The sequence below is a fragment of the Oncorhynchus tshawytscha genome, linkage group LG13 (genome assembly GCF_018296145.1).
Source record: "Oncorhynchus tshawytscha isolate Ot180627B linkage group LG13, Otsh_v2.0, whole genome shotgun sequence".
Taxonomy (NCBI): domain Eukaryota; kingdom Metazoa; phylum Chordata; class Actinopteri; order Salmoniformes; family Salmonidae; genus Oncorhynchus; species Oncorhynchus tshawytscha.
The window spans coordinates 14,426,892-14,448,106 of record NC_056441.1 but is presented as its reverse complement, the minus strand read 5'-3'; the positions used below and the strand labels follow the sequence as shown (position 1 = coordinate 14,448,106).

General features: G+C 43.7%; 1 protein-coding gene across 3 annotated transcripts in view; it reads right to left on the bottom strand.

The window, feature by feature from the left end:
- Nucleotides 1–901, bottom strand: part of LOC112247321 (engulfment and cell motility protein 1) — a 179,790-nt gene extending 178,889 nt beyond the window's left edge. For 2 of the 3 annotated variants that reach the window (XM_042295215.1, XM_042295218.1), the window contains exon 1: nt 750–901. The gene's annotated coding sequence lies outside the window, so the exon portion shown is untranslated. The remainder of the gene's footprint in view (nt 1–749) is intronic. The other variant, XM_042295217.1, reaches the window with a different exon arrangement.
- Between the last annotated feature and the right edge of the window lie 20,314 nt (nt 902–21,215).

Below are 21,215 nucleotides of genomic sequence, written 5' to 3'. Positions count from 1 at the left end.
GATCCAATCTGTAGAAAACATATGCTGGCAAACTGATGCCTGAATGCATCTTCTAGCCTACAATAATTCCCACAATGTGATTAATGACATTGAATTTACTGTGGTTCAAACGATAGCCTGCGTGCATGCATCTCCATCCCATCCCATAAGTAAAACTGGAGGGAGTGAATAGGTTCAAAAACACCTGCATTGGAAGCAGGGGGAAATGGGGTGCAGACTTGTCTCCTGTAATTCAGGTTTGTTTACACAACAGTGGCCAAAGCTGAATCTGGGACTTCTCTCCTGTAATCCAGGTTTGTTTACAGTGGACAATGCAACCAGGGATAAAGTCTGGACAGGGGTGTTTTGTAAACAAGCTATCCACTTGTGTTTCAACAAACAACGACTACATACGAGAACTCTTTCATTGGAATTCCAGTGCAGGGGAATTGTATACTGGCCGCGGACGCGCCAACTTCATGATCCGCTGAACTGTTTTGAGCGAGCTTGTCAATCAACAGAGCAGCACCCAGAACCGCGGCGCCCACTCCTGCAGAAAAGTAGCCGACTGATAATATTTCCAGGGCGCCCAAACTATTCTACTGTATCAATGTACCAGATATACTGGCTACAGTAGCGAGTCGAACACCGACTTTTGACAATTTATTGAGCAGTTCATTCTGGCGTGTATCCTAAACTAGTAGACGCAAAAAAGGAAACTACATGCTTTCTATTAGGCTAAATAAAATAACGTTTTATTTTTTACCAACCTGGCCAAGCGATGGAACTTCTCATGTAGCAAAACGCTGATGTTCAGAGTTTGTGTTACAGTCAGTCGTGCGTATTCTGTCCCTCTCCTCCGCTCCGCTCCAGATTATGTTTTCACTTCCTCTTTTTCTCTGCCGTCTGCTGGTTGGCTCCTCTCCTCCGAGATTCGAGCAACGATGCTAGGGATTTTGACCAATTAAAACACAACAAATCCCGACAATCGAAGGGGCGACAGGACACTCCCTGTTAATGGGTTGCAATCAATGACTGTATGGTGTCAATTCATATATTTCATCACTTTCTCTGATGTCCTTCATTTATTAGTAGGTTTAGGCCTATAACCCCGCATGGTCGGGACGGAATGCTTGTTAGAGATGTAGCCCAGAATATTATGTCAACATTGAACCTCGGATAAGCGCTGCAGAGGGCTCAAGGAACAATGTATTTAATAATTCATAGCTATCGATCCATTCATACATAAAACAGACAGCATCTGGGGGTGGGGTGTTATAACCGTTATCTGAAACAGATGATAATAATAGACAATTATATAAAGAGTACAGTACAGTCAATACCAGACTTGATTCAATTCATGCCACCTACATCTACTTCCAATATCTAGGCTGCCCCGCAAGAGAGGAAGAGAGAGGGAGGGAGAAAGGGAGGAGGGGGAGGGAGAGCGAGAAACGACAGAGAGGGGGAGGGAGAAAGGGAGGAGGGTGAGAGAGAGCGAGAAAAGACAGAGGGAGAGGGAGAAAGGGGAGAGGTGGAGAGATAAAGAGAGAGGAAGAGAGTTAGAGACATCTATGAGGGATCTGAACTGGTGCCACTGTGCCAGGCACACAGCTCTCCTCTCCACAGTACAGCGTCAGGATTTAAACAGCATCATGAGACTTTCTCTCTGGTACTAGATCTCGTAGGACAAGATGAAGGAAGATATGAAATATGACAAGCAAAAAGATAGATCAGTGATGAGTGGAGTTGCATAATATTTGATAATGCTCTGTCACATTAACTGTGTCAATTGTGAAAAAACAGACACAGAAATGATATAAAGAAATCCTGTTTTATGCTATTATTCCATGTTAGGGGCCGATGCTATGGCAGTTTATGGCAAAGAAAAATTGCATACATAAATTGGAAGATAGTTAATGTTACTGATAGTCTGAAGAGTATCCACAGATGGACTATCCAAATAAAGTGTTACCAACCCTAGCCTTTTCTCCTGCCCCATAAAATAGTGGTTCAATATGGAAGCTTTTCTATCTTAACTTTGCCAAAGTGTCTGCCTCAGAGCAGCAGTGTCTCAGTGATCATCTAGGAGATTCATGTCTGTCTCTGCTCAGAGAGAGAGAGAGAGGGCTACGTGGTGCAGCTGGGACACTGTTTAAATGCTGTTGATTTCTCTGTGGCCTTTGTCAAAGCACCAGAGAAAGGAAAGGGGGGAGTTGCCATGGAAAGGAGGATAAGAGAGGGATAAAGGAGGATAAGAGAGGGATGCTGAAAGGAGAGATCAAATGAAGCTTTCCGTTACTAGGAAACACCTTTAGGCCTAACTTCATGCAGAATCCACTAGGACACTAATCAAAGTTCAAATACGTCTTTCTCCCCTGAAGGACTGCTTAAAGTCCTCTAATTGGGGTCATTAAAATAAGATTTATAGTTTTGATAACACACGTCTCTAAATAGACATCCTATCATTAGAGAAGGGCAAAGTGGAGAACTCTTGATTTGGCCTGCAGAGTGTGTGTGTTACCGACTACAAAATGGCACATTAGTGAGTAACCTATTCTACCCTGGGATTTCTGGGGACTTTCACGATCAAAGGTAAAGTAAAAAAGAAAGGCACACCACGGCACTCTTCATATAATTCATTAAAATGACTTTATTTTTATGGGATGTTCAATTGAGACAAACCTTAAAACCTCTTGATGCGTTTCGGCTGCGTGGCCTTCGTCAAGTGTTTTCTTTTCTCTACCATTAAAAAGGAAACAGTTCTATCTCCTGGGACATTAATGGGACAGTGATTAGCACTGGGACATTATAGGGGATGGAGATGTGGAAGAAACATGAACATCGGCCGCCCCCTGCACAGTAGATCACCTGCTGGGTGTTGACGAACGCTGGCGATTCAACATGTACGGGACCCATACAAGGCAAGCAGGTACAAGCTCCGCAAATCCAGTAGGGACGTAAAAAGACAAAGACTCAAACTTGAATTGACGTTGGCTATTCACACGGCCCTAACATATCTGGACAAGAGGTATACCTTCACTACCGGTCAAACGCTTTACAACACCTATTCATTCAAGGGTTTCTCTTTACTTTTTTTTTTACTGTTTTCTACATTGTAGAATAATAGTGAATACATCGAAACTATGAAATAACATGTGGAATCATGTAGTAACCAAAAAAGTGTTGTACTCCCACCAATAAGAAGAAGAGACTTGCTCGGGCCAAGAAACACGAACAATGGACATTAGATCGATGATAATTTGTCCTTTGGTCTGGAGTCCAATAGGATATTTTTGATTCCAACTGCTGTGTCTTTGTGAGTTATGTAAGGGTTATTTGACCAAGAAGCAGAGTGATGGAGTGCTGCATGAGATGACCTGGCCTCCACAATCCCCCGACCTCAACCAAATTGAGATGGTTTGGGATGAGTCGGACTAGAGTGAAGGAAAAGCAGCCAACAGCTGCTCAGCATATGTGGGAACTCCTTCAAGACTTTTGGAAAAGCATTCCAGGTGAGGCTGGTTGAGAGAATGCCAAGGGTGTGCAAAGCTGTCATCAAGGCAAAGGGTGGCTATTTGAAGAATCTCATATATAAAATACATTTAGATTTGTTTAACACTTTGTTGGTTACTACATGATTCCATATGTGTTACTTCATAGTTTTGATGCCTTCACTATTATTCAACAATGTATAAAAAATAAAAATAAAGAAAAACCCTTCAATGAGTAGGTGTTATAAAACTTTTGACCAGTAGTGTATGTGAGAATGCTGTTCATTGACTTCAGTTCAGCATTCAACACTATTGTTCCCTCCAAGCTTGACACCAAGCTCAGAGCCCTGGATCCTGGACTTCCTGACAGGCAGCCAAAAGGCTGTGAGGATTGGCAACAACACCTCCTCCACACTGACTCTTAACACAGGGCCCCCCCAGGGGTGTGTCCTCAGCCCTTTGCTGTGCTCCCTGTTAACCTATGACTGTGTGGCTTTGCACGACACCAACATCAACTTTGCTGATGACACCATGTTGTAGGCCTGATAGCCAACAACGACAAGTCAGCCTATAGGGAGGAGGTAAGAACTGGCATTGTGGTGCCAAGACAACCTCTCCCTCAACGTCAGCAAAACAAAGGAGTTGTTGTTGACTTCAGGAAACAGAGGTAACACACCCGATCCACATAAACAGGACTGCAGTAGAAAGCGTCAGACGTTTTCAGTTCCTCTGCGCTCACATCACCAAGGACTTGACATGGATCACCTCCACCATTCTTGTCAAGAGGGTGCAACAGTGTCTCTACTTCCTAAGGCAGCTGACACTCCGGGTCCTCTCCAAATAGGATCACTACACAATCGAGAGCGTCCTGACCGGTTGCATCACGGCCTGGTAACGGAATCGCTCCGTCCACGACCGCAAGGCCCCGCAGCGGGTGGTGAAGATGGCCCAGTATATCACTGGGACAGTGCTCCCACCCATCCAGGACATCTACTCGAAACGGTGCCTGAGGAAGGTCCACAGCACACACCCCAGCCACGAGCTGTTCTCTCCCTTACCGGGAAAACAGTATCAGAGTATGAGGTCTGAATCCAACAGCCTCAGAGACAGTTTTTATCTACAAGCCATCAGACGGCTGAACACTAGAACTGGACTGACTCTCCACACCTTAGTACACATGCACTCACATACACACCCACTCACATCACTACTGCTACCAGACTCGTATTATTATAGCTAAATACTGCACAATTTAAATACTTGCCCGCCCAATTCCCCATCTCCAAAACACATTGGACTATAAATTGTGCCTTCCCATATTTTGTTAATGCTAAAATGTTTATTTTATTCTCCTGAGCCATTTACTTTCTGTTCGTATTCTCATCTTGTATTTCTTATTGTTGTTGCATTGTCGAGAAGGAACCTACAAGTGAGTATTCCGTTGGATGGTGTACACCATGTGGGTCCTGTACATACAACTAATAAAACCATCTGGAAATGAACAGAAAACGACAGGCGATGTGCTGTGGTCAGAGGTGATAGAAGGACGGCCAATCACTAGGCGTCCATGTTGGTCAGTCTTGACCTTGTAGCTATCAATGAAACAAATAAAATACATGCAGTTGAAAAATATTGGAAGAGGTACGGAAAAGACAAACACAAAGTGAATAATGACAATGTGAAGGAATGGTTTACTTGCATCTTCAAGGTTCATGTGAGGAGTCAACATAAAATAAACACACTGAAATACATTCTCTCCCTTCGTCCAGTCGGGTTCAAATGAAATATGTCAATTCCAATCTCAATTTATTCCAAATACTTCTAGGATCGTAGTAAACATTCAAACATCCAGCGGCCTCTTATAAAAGATGAATAAAGGAAAACATTTTGCTGCAATTTTCCCCACGGTTTTCATCATACAGGCCTACAATCAAACTATTTCATACCTGCAATTTGACCAGGAAGTTGATGAAAACGGTCACTTAACACAGAAGAACGATCTCTACCAACATGCTGTTTGTGGAACAAGTTTAGACTGAGACGTAACTCCTACCTCTGCCCATTGATATGATTCTGGTACTCCCTGTATATGGTTCTGGTACTCCCTGTATATGGTTCTGGTACTCCCTGTATATGGTACTGGTACTCCCTGTATATGGTTCTGGTACTCCCTGTATATGGTACTGGTACTCCTGTATATGGTTCTGACAATCCCTGTATATGGTACTGGTACTCCCTGTATATGGTACTGGTACTCCTGTATATGGTTCTGGTACTCCTGTATATGGTACTGGTACTCCCTGTATTTGGTACTGGTACTCCCTGTATTTGGTTCTGGTACTCCTGTATATGGTACTGGTACTCCTGTATATGGTACTGACTCCCTGTATATGGTACTGGTACTCCCTGTATATGGTACTCCCTGTATATGGTACTGGTACTCCTGTATATGGTACTCCTGGTACTCCCTGTATATGGTTCTGGTACTCCCTGTATATGGTACTGGTACTCCCTGTATATGGTACTGGTACTCCTGTATATGGTACTGGTACTCCTGTATGGTATGGTACTGGTACTACTCCCTGTATATGGTTCTGGTACTCCTGTATGGTATGGTACTCCTGGTACTCCTGTATATGGTTCTGGTACTCCTGTATATGGTTCTGGTACTCCCTGTATATGGTACTGGTACTCCTGTATATGGTACTGGTACTCCTGTATATGGTACTGGTACTCCTGTATATGGTACTGGTACTCCCTGTATATGGTACTCCTGTATATGGTACTGGTACTCCCTGTATATGGTACTGGTACTCTGTATATGGTTCTGGTACTCCTGTATATGGTACTGGTACTCCTGTATATGGTTCTGGTACTCCTGTATATGGTACTCCCTGTATATGGTACTGGTACTCCTGTATATGGTACTGGTACTCCTGTATATGGTACTCCCTGTATATGGTACTCCTGTATATGGTACTGGTACTCCCTGTATATGGTTCTGGTACTCCTGTATATGGTCTGGTACTCCCTGTATATGGTACTGGTACTCCCTGTATATGGTTCTGGTACTCCCTGTATATGGTACTGGTACTCCCTGTATATGGTTCTGGTACTCCCTGTATATGGTACTGGTACTCCCTGTATATGGTTCTGGTACTCCCTGTATATGGTACTGGTGCTCCCTGTATATGGTTCTGCTACTCCCTGTATATGGTACTGGTACTCCCTGTATATGGTTCTGGTACTCCTGTATATGGTACTGGTACTCCTGGTACTGGTACTCCCTGTATATGGTCCCTGGTACTCCCTGTATATGGTTCTGGTACTCCTGTATATGGTACTGGTACTCCTGTATATGGTACTGGTACTCCCTGTATATGGTACTGGTACTCCCTGTATATGGTTCTGGTACTCCCTGTATATAGGTCTGGTACTCCTGTATATGGTACTGGTACTCCCTGTATATGGTACTGGTACTCCCTGTATATGGTACTGGTACTCCTGTATATGGTTCTGGTACTCCTGTATATGGTTCTGGTACTCCCTGTATATGGTTCTGGTACTCCCTGTATATGGTACTGGTACTCCCTGTATATGGTTCTGGTACTCCCTGTATATGGTACTGGTACTCCCTGTATATGGTTCTGGTACTCCTGTATATGGTACTGGTACTCCTGTATATGGTTCTGGTACTCCTGTATATGGTACTGGTACTCCTGTATATGGTTCTGGTACTCCCTGTATATGGTACTGGTACTCCTGTATATGGTACTGGTACTCCCTGTATATGGTACAGGTACTCCCTGTATATGGTACTGTATATGGTACTCCTGTATATGGTACTCCCTGTATATGGTACTGGTACTCCCTGTATATGGTACTGGTACTCCCTGTATATGGTACTGGTACTCCCTGTATATGGTTCTGGTACTCCTGTATATGGTACTGGTACTCCTGTATATGGTACTCCTGTATATGGTACTCCTGTATATGGTACTGGTACTCCCTGTATATGGTACTGGTACTCCTGTATATGGTACTGGTACTCCTGTATATGGTACTGGTACTCCCTGTATATGGTACTGGTACTCCTGTATATGGTACTGGTCCCTGTATATGGTACTGGTACTCCTGTATATGGTACTGGTACTCCCTGTATATGGTACTGGTACTCCTGTATATGGTACTGGTACTGTATATGGTACTGGTACTCCTGTATATGGTACTGGTACTCCTGTATATGGTACTGGTACTCCTGTATGGTACTGGTACTCCTGTATATGGTACTGGTACTCCTGTATATGGCACTGGTACTCACTGTATGGTACTGGTACTCCCTGGTACTCCCTGTATATGGTACTGGTACTCCTGTATATGGTACTGGTACTCCCTGTATATGGTACTCCTGTATATGGTACTGGTACTCCTGTATATGGTACTACCCTGTATATGGTACTGGTACTCCTGTATATGGTACTGGTACTCCTGTATATGGTACTGGTACTCCCTGTATATGGTACTGGTACTCCTGTATATGGTACTCCCTGTATATGGTACTGGTACTCCCTGTATATGGTACTGGTTCTCCCTGTATATGGTACTCCTGTATATGGTACTGGTACTCACTGTATATGGTACTGGTACTCCTGTATATGGTACTCCTGTATATGGTACTGGTACTCCTGTATATGGTACTCCCTCCTGTATGGTACTGGTACTCCTGTATATGGTACTGGTACTCCTGTATATGGTACTGGTACTCCCTGTATATGGTACTGGTACTCCTGTATATGGTACTCCCTGGTACTCCCTGTATATGGTTCTGGTACTCCTGTATATGGTACTGGTACTCCTGTATATGGTACTGGTACTCCTGTATATGGTACTGGTTCTCCCTGTATATGGTACTCCTGTATATGGTACTGGTACTCCTGTATATGGTACTCCCTGTATATGGTACTGGTACTCCCTGTATATGGTACTGGTACTATATGGTACTCCTGTATATGGTACTGGTACTCCCTGTATATGGTACTCCCTGTATATGGTACTCCCTGTATATGGTTCTGGTACTCCCTGTATATGGTACTGGTACTCACTGTATATGGTACTGGTACTCCCTGTATATGGTACTCCTGTATATGGTACTGGTACTCCTGTATATGGTACTCCTGTATATGGTACTGGTACTCCTGTATATGGTACTACTCCCTGTATATGGTAATCCCTGTATATGGTTCTGGTACTCCTGTATATGGTACTGGTACTCCCTGTATATGGTACTGGTACTCCTGTATATGGTACTGGTACTCCTGTATATGGTACTACCCTGTATATGGTACTGGTACTCCCTGTATATGGTACTGGTACTCCCTGTATATGGTACTCCTGTATATGGTACTGGTACTCCCTGTATATGGTACTCCTGTATATGGTACTCCTGTATATGGTTCTGGTACTCCTGTATATGGTACTGGTACTCACTGTATATGGTACTGGTACTCCCTGTATATGGTACTCCCTGTATATGGTACTGGTACTCCTGTATATGGTACTGGTACTCCCTGTATATGGTACTGGTACTCCTGTATATGGTACTGGTACTCCTATATGGTACTGGTACTCCTGTATATGGTACTGGTACTCCTGTATATGGTACTGGTACTCCTGTATATGGTACTGGTACTCTCCTGTATATGGTTCTGGTACTCCTGTATATGGTACTGGTACTCCTGTATATACTGGTACTCCTGTATATGGTACTGGTACTCCTGTATATGGTACTGGTACTCCTGTATATGGTACTGGTACTCCCTGTATATGGTACTGGTACTCCTGTATATGGTACTGGTACTCCCTGTATATGGTACTGGTACTCCTGTATATGGTTCTGGTACTCCTGTATATGGTACTGGTACTCCTGTATATGGTACTGGTACTCCTGTATATGGTACTGGTACTCCTGTATATGGTGGTACTCCCTGTATATGGTACTGGTACTCCTGTATATGGTACTGGTACTCCTGTATATGGTACTGGTACTCCTGTATATGGTACTGGTACTCCTGTATATGGCACTGGTACTCACTGTATATGGTACTGGTACTCCTGTATATGGTACTCCTGTATATGGTACTGGTACTCCTGTATATGGTACTGGTACTTCCTGTATATGGTACTACTCCCTGTATATGGTACTGGTACTCCTGTATATGGTACTGGTACTCCTGTATATGGTACTGGTACTCCTGATATATGGTACTCCTGTATATGGTACTGGTACTCCTGTATATGGTACTGGTACTCCTGTATATGGTACTCCTGTATATGGTACTGGTACTCCTGTATATGGTACTCCCTGTATATGGTACTGGTACTCCTGTATATGGTACTGGTACTCCCTGTATATGGTACTGGTACTCCTGTATATGGTACTCCTGTATATGGTACTGGTACTCCCTGTATATGGTACTGGTACTCCTGTATATGGTACTCCCTGTATATGGTACTGGTACTCCTGTATATGGTACTGGTACTCCCTGTATATGGTACTGGTACTCCCTGTATATGGTACTCCCTGTATATGGTACTGGTACTCCTGTATATGGTACTGGTACTCCTGTATATGGTACTGGTACTCCCTGTATATGGTACTATGGTACTCCTGTATATGGTACTGGTACTCCTGTATATGGTACTGGTACTCCTGTATATGGTACTCCTGTATATGGTACTGGTACTCCTGTATATGGTACTGGTACTGTATATGGTACTCCTGTATATGGTACTGGTACTCCCTGTATATGGTACTCCTGGTACTCCTGTATATGGTACTGGTACTCCCTGTATATGGTACTGGTACTCCTGTATATGGTACTGGTACTCCTGTATATGGTACTCCCTGTATATGGTACTGGTACTCCCTGTATATGGTACTCCCTGTATATGGTACTGGTACTCCTGTATATGGTACTGGTACTCCCTGTATATGGTACTCCCTGTACTATGGTACTGGTACTCCCTGTATATGGTACTGGTACTCCTGTATATGGTACTGGTACTCCCTGTATATGGTACTGGTACTCCTGTATATGGTACTGGTACTCCCTGTATATGGTCTGGTACTCCCTGTATATGGTACTGGTACTCCTGTATATGGTTCTGGTACTCCTGTATATGGTACTGGTACTCCCTGTATATGGTTCTGGTACTCCCTGTATATGGTACTGGTACTCCTGTATATGGTACTGGTCCCTGTATATGGTACTGGTACTCCTGTATATGGTACTGGTACTCCTGTATATGGTACAGGTACTCCTGTATATGGTACTGGTACTCCCTGTATATGGTACTCCCTGTATATGGTACTGGTACTCCTGTATATGGTACTGGTACTCCTGTATATGGTACTGGTACTCCTGTATATGGTACTGGTACTCCTGTATATGGTACTGGTACTCACTGTATATGGTACTGGTACTGGTATGGTATGGTACTCCCTGTATATGGTACTGGTACTCCCTGTATATGGTACTGGTACTCCCTGTATGGTACTGGTACTCCTGTATATGGTACTGGTACTCCTGTATATGGTACTGGTACCCTGTATATGGTACTGGTACTCCTGTATATGGTACTGGTACTCCTGTATATGGTACTGGTACTCCCTGGTACTCCTGTATATGGTTCTGGTACTCCTGTATATGGTACTGGTACTCACTGTATATGGTACTGGTACTCCTGTATATGGTACTCCTGTATATGGCACTGGTACTCCTGTATATGGTACTGGTACTCCCTGTATATGGTACTCCTGTATATGGTACTGGTACTCCTGTATATGGTACTGGTACTCCTGTATATGGTACTCCTGTATATGGTACTGGTACTCCTGTATATGGTACTGGTACTCCTGTATATGGTACTGGTACTCCCTGTATATGGTACTCCTGTATATGGTACTCCCTGTATATGGTACTGGTACTCCTGTATATGGTACTGGTTCTCCTGTATATGGTACTCCTGTATATGGTACTGGTACTCCTGTATATGGTACTGGTACTCCCTGTATATGGTACTCCTGTATATGGTACTGGTACTCCTGTATATGGTACTCCTGTATATGGTACTGGTACTCCTGTATATGGTACTGGTACTCCTGTATATGGTACTCCTGGTACTCCTGTATATGGTACTCCTGTATATGGTACTCCTGTATATGGTACTGGTACTCCTGTATATGGTACTGGTACTCACTGTATATGGTACTGGTACTCCTGTATATGGTACTGGTTCTCCTATATGTATATGGTACTCCTGTATATGGTACTGGTACTCCCTCCCTGTATATGGTACTGGTACTCCTGTATATGGTACTGGTACTATATGGTACTCCCTGTATATGGTACTGGTACTCCCTGTATATGGTATGGTACTCCCTGTATATGGTTCTGGTACTCCTGTATATGGTACTGGTACTCACTGTATATGGTACTGGTACTCCTGTATATGGTACTCCCTGTATATGGTACTGGTACTCCCTGTATATGGTACTGGTACCCTGTATATGGTACTGGTACTCCTGTATATGGTACTGGTACTCCTGTATATGGTACTCCCTGTATATGGTACTGGTACTCCTGTATATGGTACTGGTACTCCTGTATATGGTACTCCTGTATATGGTACTGGTACTCCTGTATATGGTACTCCCTGTATATGGTACTCCCTGTATATGGTACTGGTACTCCTGTATATGGTACTGGTACTCCCTGTATATGGTACTGGTACTCCTGTATATGGTACTGGTACTCCCTGTATATGGTACTCCCTGTATATGGTACTGGTACTCCTGTATATGGTACTCCCTGTATATGGTACTGGTACTCCTGTATATGGTACTCCTGTATATGGTACTGGTACTCCCTGTATATGGTACTGGTACTCCTGTATATGGTACTGGTACTCCCTGTATATGGTACTGGTACTCCTGTATATGGTACTCCTGTATATGGTACTGGTACTCCTGTATATGGTACTGGTACTCCCTGTATATGGTACTCCTGTATATGGTACTGGTACTCCCTGTATATGGTACTGGTACTCCCTGTATATGGTACTCCTGTATATGGTACTGGTACTCCCTGTATATGGTACTCCTGTATATGGTTCTGGTACTCCCTGTATATGGTACTGGTACTCCCTGTATATGGTTCTGGTACTCCCTGTATATGGTACTGGTACTCCTGTATATGGTACTGGTACTCCTGTATATGGTACTGGTACTCCTGTATATGGTACTGGTACTCCCTGTATATGGTACTGGTACTCCCTGTATATGGTACTGGTACTCCTGTATATGGTACTGGTACTCCTGTATATGGTTCTGGTACTCCCTGTATATGGTACTGGTACTCCCTGTATATGGTACTGGTACTCCTGTATATGGTACTGGTACTCCTGTATATGGTTCTGGTACTCCTGTATATGGTACTGGTACTCCTGTATATGGTACTGGTACTCCCTGTATATGGTACTGGTACTCCCTGTATATGGTACTGGTACTCCCTGTATATGGTACTGGTACTCCTGTATATGGTACTGGTACTCCTGTATATGGTACTGGTACTCCTGTATATGGTACTGGTACTCCTGTATATGGTACTCCCTGTATATGGTACTGGTACTCCTGTATATGGTACTGGTACTCCTGTATATGGTACTCCTGTATATGGTACTGGTACTCCTGTATATGGTACTCCCTGTATATGGTACTCCTGTATATGGTTCTGGTACTCCCTGTATATGGTACTGGTACTCCTGTATATGGTACTGGTACTCCTGTATATGGTACTGGTACTCCCTGGTACTCCTGTATATGGTACTGGTACTCCCTATGGTATGGTACTCCCTGTATATGGTACTGGTACTCCCTGTATATGGTACTCCCTGTACTGGTACTCCTGTATATGGTACTGGTACTCCTGTATATGGTACTGGTACTCCCTGTATATGGTACTGGTACTCCCTGTATATGGTACTACTCCTGTATATGGTACTGGTACTCCTGTATATGGTACTGGTACTCCTGTATATGGTACTCCCTGTATATGGTACTGGTACTCCCTGTATATGGTACTGGTACTCCTGTATATGGTACTCCTGTATATGGTACTGGTACTCCCTGTATATGGTACTCCTGGTACTCCTGTATATGGTACTGGTACTCCCTGTATATGGTACTGGTACTCCTGTATATGGTTCTGGTACTCCTGTATATGGTACTGGTACTCCCTGTATATGGGTACTCCCTGTATATGGTACTGGTACTCCTGTATATGGTACTGGTACTCCTGTATATGGTTCTGGTACTCCCTGTATATGGTACTGGTACTCCCTGTATATGGTACTGGTACTCCCTGTATATGGTACTGGTACTCCTGTATATGGTTCTGGTACTCCCTGTATATGGTACTGGTACTCCTGTATATGGTACTGGTACTCCTGTATATGGTACTGGTACTCCCTGTATATGGTTCTGGTACTCCCTGTATATGGTTCTGGTACTCCCTGTATATGGTACTGGTACGCACTGTATATGGTACTGGTACTCCCTGTATATGGTACTCCCTGTATATGGTACTGGTACTCACTGTATATGGTACTGGTACTCCCTGTATATGGTACTCCCTGTATATGGTACTGGTTCTCCCTGTATATGGTACTCCCTGTATATGGTACTGGTACTCACTGTATATGGTACTGGTACTCCCTGTATATGGTACTCCCTGTATATGGTACTGGTACTCCTGTATATGGTACTCCCTGTATATGGTACTGGTACTCCCTGGTATATGGTACTGGTACTCCTGTATATGGTACTGGTACTCCTGTATATGGTACTGGTACTCCTGTATATGGTACTGGTACTCCTGTATATGGTACTGGTACTCCCTGTATATGGTACTGGTACTCCTGTATATGGTACTGGTACTCCTGTATGGTACTGGTACTCCTGTATATGGTACTCCCTGTATATGGTACTGGTACTCCTGGTATATATGGTACTGGTACTCCTGTATATGGTACTGGTACTCCCTGTATATGGTACTCCTGTATATGGTACTGGTACTCCTGTATATGGTACTGGTACTCCCTGTATATGGTACTGGTACTCCTGTATATGGTACTACTCCCTGTATAGTACTCCTGTATATGGTACTGGTACTCCTGTATATGGTACTGGTACTCCCTGTATATGGTACTGGTACTCCCTGTATATGGTACTACTCCTGTATATGGTACTGGTACTCCCTGTATATGGTACTCCCTGTATATGGTACTGGTACTCCTGTATATGGTACTGGTACTCCCTGTATATGGTACTCCTGTATATGGTACTGGTACTCCCTGTATATGGTACTGGTACTCCTGTATATGGTACTGGTACTCCTGTATATGGTACTCCCTGTATATGGTACTCCTGTATATGGTTCTGGTACTCCCTGTATATGGTACTGGTACTCCTGTATATGGTACTGGTACTCCCTGTATATGGTACTGGTACTCCCTGTATATGGTACTCCTGTATATGGTACTGGTACTCCTGTATATGGTACTGGTACTCCCTGTATATGGTACTCCTGTATATGGTACTGGTACTCCTGTATATGGTACTCCTGTATATGGTACTCCCTGTATATGGTTCTGGTACTCCCTGTATATGGTACTGGTACTCCTGTATATGGTACTGGTACTCCTGTATATGGTACTCCTGTATATGGTACTGGTACTCCTGTATATGGTACTGGTACTCCTGTATATGGTACTGGTACTCCTGTATATGGTACTCCCTGTATATGGTACTGGTACTCCTGTATATGGTACTGGTACTCCTGTATATGGTACTCCCTGTATATGGTACTGGTACTCCTGTATATGGTACTCCTGGTACTCCCTGTATATGGTACTGGTACTCCTGTATATGGTACTGGTACTCCTGTATATGGTACTCCTGTATATGGTACTGGTACTCCTGTATATGGTACTGGTACTCCTGTATATGGTACTCCTGTATATGGTACTGGTACTCCTGTATATGGTACTCCCTGTATATGGTACTCCCTGTATATGGTTCTGGTACTCCCTGTATATGGTACTGGTACTCACTGTATATGGTACTGGTACTCCTGTATATGGTACTCCTGTATATGGTACTGGTACTCCCTGTATATGGTACTCCCTGTATATGGTACTGGTACTCCTGTATATGGTACTGGTACTCCTGTATGGTATGGTACTCCCTGTATATGGTACTGGTACTCCTGTATATGGTACTGGTACTCCTGTATATGGTTCTGGTACTCCTGTATATGGTACTGGTACTCCCTGTATATGGTTCTGGTACTCCTGTATATGGTCCCTGTATATGGTACTGGTACTCCCTGTATATGGTTCTGGTACTCCCTGTATATGGTTCTGGTACTCCCTGTATATGGTACTGGTACTCCCTGTATATGGTACTGGTACTCCCTGTATATGGTTCTGGTACTCCCTGTATATGGTTCTGGTACTCCCTGTATAAGGTGCTGGTACTCCTGTATATGGTTCAGGTACTCCCTGTATATGGTACTGGTACTCCCTGTATATGGTACTCCCTGTATATGGTACTGGTACTCCCTGTATATGGTACTGGTACTCCCTGTATATGGCACTGGTACTCCCTGTATATGGTACTGGTACTCCTGTATATGGTACTGGTACTCCTGTATATGGTACTGGTACTCCTGTATATGGTACTGGTACTCCCTGTATATGGTACTCCCTGTATATGGTTCTGGTACTCCCTGTATATGGTACTGGTACTCCTGTATATGGTACTGGTACTCCTGTATATGGTACTGGTACTCCTGTATATGGTACTACTCCTGTATATGGTACTGGTACTGGTCCTGTATATGGTACTGGTACTCCTGTATATGGTACTCCCTGTATATGGTTCTGGTACTCCCTGTATATGGTACTGGTACTCACTGTATATGGTACTGGTACTCCCTGTATATGGTACTCCCTGTATATGGTACTGGTACTCACTGTATATGGTACTGGTACTCCCTGTATATGGTACTCCCTGTATATGGTACTGGTACTCCCTGTATATGGTACTGGTACTCCCTGTATATGGTACTCCCTGTATATGGTACTGGTACTCCCTGTATATGGTACTGGTACTCCCTGTATATGGTACTGGTACTCCCTGTATATATGGTACTCCCTATATGGTATGGTACTCCCTGTATATGGTACTGGTACTCCCTGTATATGGTACTGGTACTCCTGTATATGGTACTCCTGTATATGGTACTGGTACTCACTGTATATGGTACTGGTACTCCTGTATATGGTACTCCTGTATATGGTACTGGTACTCCCTGTATATGGTACTCCCTGTGTATGGTACTGGTACTCCCTGTATATGGTACTGGTACTCCTGTATATGGTACTCCTGTATATGGTACTGGTACTCCCTGTATATGGTACTCCCTGGTATATGGTACTCCTGTATATGGTTCTGGTACTCCTGTATATGGTACTGGTACTCCTGTATATGGTACTGGTACTCCTGTATATGGTACTGGTTCTCCTGTATATGGTACTGGTACTCCTGTATATGGTACTGGTACTCCCTGTATATGGTACTCCCTGTATATGGTACTGGTACTCCCTGTATATGGTACTGGTACTATATGGTACTCCCTGTATATGGTACTGGTACTCCCTGTATATGGTACTGGTATATGGTACTCCCTGTATATGGTTCTGGTACTCCCTGTATATGGTACTGGTACTCCTGTATATGGTACTGGTACTCCTGTATATGGTACTCCCTGTATATGGTACTGGTTCTCCTGTATATGGTACTCCCTGTATATGGTACTGGTACTCCTGTATATGGTACTGGTACTCCTGTATATGGTACTGGTACTCCTGTATATGGTACTGGTACTCCCTGTATATGGTACTGGTACTCCTGTATATGGTACTCCTGTATATGGTACTGGTACTCCTGTATATGGTACTCCCTGGTACTCCCTGTATATGGTACTGGTACTCCCTGTATATGGTACTGGTACTCCCTGTATATGGTACTGGTACTCCTGTATATGGTACTGGTACTCCCTGTATATGGTACTGTATATGGTACTGTATATGGTATATGGTACTCCCTGTATATGGTACTGGTACTCCTGTATATGGTACTGGTACTCCCTGTATATGGTACTGGTACTCCCTGTATATGGTACTGGTACTCCTGTATATGGTACTGGTACTCCCTGTATATGGTACTCTCCTGTATATGGTACTGGTACTCACTGTATATGGTACTGGTACTCCCTGTATATGGTACTCCCTGTATATGGTACTGGTACTCCCTGTATATGGTACTGGTACTCCCTGTATATGGTACTCCCTGTATATGGTACTGGTACTCCCTGTATATGGTACTCCCTGTATATGGTACTGGTACTCCCTGTATATGGTACTGGTACTCCCTGTATATGGTACTGGTACTCCCTGTATATGGTACTGGTACTCCCTGTATATGGTACTGGTACTCCCTGTATATGGTACTGGTACTCCCTGTATATGGTACTGGTACTCCTGTATATGGTACTGGTACTCCCTGTATCTGGTACTCCCTGTATATGGTTCTGGTACTCCCTGTATATGGTACTGGTACTCCCTGTATATGGTACTGGTACTCCTGTATATGGTACTGGTACTCCCTGTATATGGTACTCCCTGTATATGGTACTGGTACTCCTGTATATGGTACTGGTACTCCTGTATATGGTACTGGTACTCCCTGTATATGGTACTCCTGTATATGGTTCTGGTACTCCCTGTATATGGTACTGGTACTCACTGTATATGGTACTGGTACTCCTGTATGTATATGGTACTCCCTGTATATGGTACTGGTACTCCTGTATATGGTACTGGTACTCCCTGTATATGGTACTCCCTGTATATGGTACTGGTACTCCCTGTATATGGTACTGGTACTCCTGTATATGGTACTCCTGTATATGGTACTGGTACTCCTGTATATGGTACTGGTACTCCCTGTATATGGTACTGGTACTCCCTGTATATGGTACTCCCTGTATATGGTACTCCCTGTATATGGTACTGGTACTCCCTGTATATGGTACTGGTACTCCCTGTATATGGTACTCCCTGTATATGGCACTGGTACTCACTGTATATGGTACTGGTACTCCCTGTATATGGTACTCCCTGTATATGGTACTGGTACTCCCTGTATATGGTACTCCCTGTATATGGTACTGGTACTCCCTGTATATGGTACTGGTACTCCCTGTATATGGTACTCCCTGTATATGGTACTGGTACTCCCTGTATATGGTACTCCCTGTATATGGTACTCCCTGTATATGGTTCTGGTACTCCCTGTATATGGTACTGGTACTCACTGTATATGGTACTGGTACTCCCTGTATATGGTACTCCCTGTATATGGTACTCCCTGTATATGGTACTGGTACTCCCTGTATATGGTACTCCTGTATATGGTACTGGTACTCCCTGTATATGGTACTGGTACTCCCTGTATATGGTACTCCCTGTATATGGTACTGGTACTCCCTGTATATGGTACTCCCTGTATATGGTACTCCCTGTATATGGTTCTGGTACTCCCTGTATATGGTACTCCCTGTATATGGTTCTGGTACTCCCTGTATATGGTACTGGTACTCCCTGTTTATGGTACTGGTTCTCCTTGTATATGGTACTCCCTGTATATGGTACTGGTACTCACTGTATATGGTACTTGTACTCCCTGTATATGGTACTCCCTGTATATGGTACTGGTACTCCCTGTATATGGTACTGGTACTCCCTGTATATGGTACTGGTACTCCTGTATATGGTACTGGTACTCCCTGTATATGGTACTGGTACTCCCTGTATATGGTTCTGGTACTCCCTGTATATGGTACTGGTACTCCTGTATATGGTACTGGTACTCCTGTATGGTACTGGTACTCCCTGTATATGGTACTCCCTGTATGGTACTGGTACTCCCTGTATATGGTACTCCCTGTATATGGTACTCCCTGTATATGGTACTCCCTGTATATGGTACTCCCTGTATATGGTACTGGTACTCCCTGTATGGTATGGTACTCCCTGTATATGGTACTGGTACTCCCTGTATATGGTACTACCCTGTATATGGTACTGGTACTCCTGTATATGGTACTGGTACTCCCTGTATATGGTACTCCCTGTATATGGTACTGGTACTCCTGTATATGGTACTGGTACTCCTGTATGGTACTGGTACTCCCTGTATATGGTACTGGTACTCCCTGGTACTCCTGTATATGGTACTGGTACTCCCTGTATATGGTACTGGTACTCCTGTATATGGTACTGGTACTCCTGTATATGGTACTGGTACTCCCTGTATATGGTACTGGTACTCCCTGTATATGGTACTGGTACTCCCTGTATATGGTACTGGTACTCCTGTATATGGTACTGGTACTCCCTGTATATGGTACTGGTACTCCTGTATATGGTACTGGTACTCCCTGTATATGGTTCTGGTACTGTATATGGTACTGGTACTCCTGTATATGGTACTGGTACTCCTGTATATGGTACTGGTACTCCCTGTATATGGTACTGGTACTCCCTGTATATGGTACTGGTACTCCTGTATATGGTACTGGTACTCCCTGTATATGGTACTGGTACTCCCTGTATATGGTACTGGTACTCCTGTATATGGTACTCCTGTATATGGTACTGGTACTCCTGTATATGGTACTGGTACTCCCTGTATATGGTACTCCTGTATATGGTACTGGTACTCCTGTATATGGTACTCTCCTGTATATGGTACTGGTACTCCCTGTATATGGTACTGGTACTCCTGTATATGGTACTCCTGTATATGGTACTGGTACTCCTGTATATGGTACTCCTGTATATGGTACTGGTACTCCCTGTATATGGTACTGGTACTCCTGTATATGGTATGGTACTCCCTGTATATGGTACTGGTACTCCTGTATATGGTACTGGTACTCCTGTATATGGTACTCCCTGTATATGGTACTGGTACTCCTGTATATGGTACTGGTACTCCTGTATATGGTACTGGTACTCCTGTATATGGTACTGGTACTCCTGTATATGGTACTGGTACTCCCTGTATATGGTACTGGTACTCCTGTATATGGTACTGGTACTCCTGTATATGGTACTCCCTGTATATGGTACTGGTACTCCTGTATATGGTACTGTATATGGTACTCCCTGTATATGGTACTGGTACTCCTGTATATGGTACTCCTGTATATGGTACTCCCTGTATATGGTTCTGGTACTCCCTGTATATGGTACTGGTACTCCTGTATATGGTACTGGTACTCCCTGTATATGGTACTCCCTGGTACTGGTTCCTGTATATGGTATATGGTACTCCCTGTATATGGTACTGGTACTCCTGTATATGGTACTGGTACTCCTGTATATGGTACTCCTGTATATGGTACTGGTACTCCTGTATATGGTACTCCCTGTATATGGTACTGGTACTCCCTGTATATGGTACTGGTCCCTGGTACTCCTGTATATGGTACTGGTACTCCCTGTATATGGTACTGGTACTCCCTGTATATGGTACTGGTACTCCTGTATATG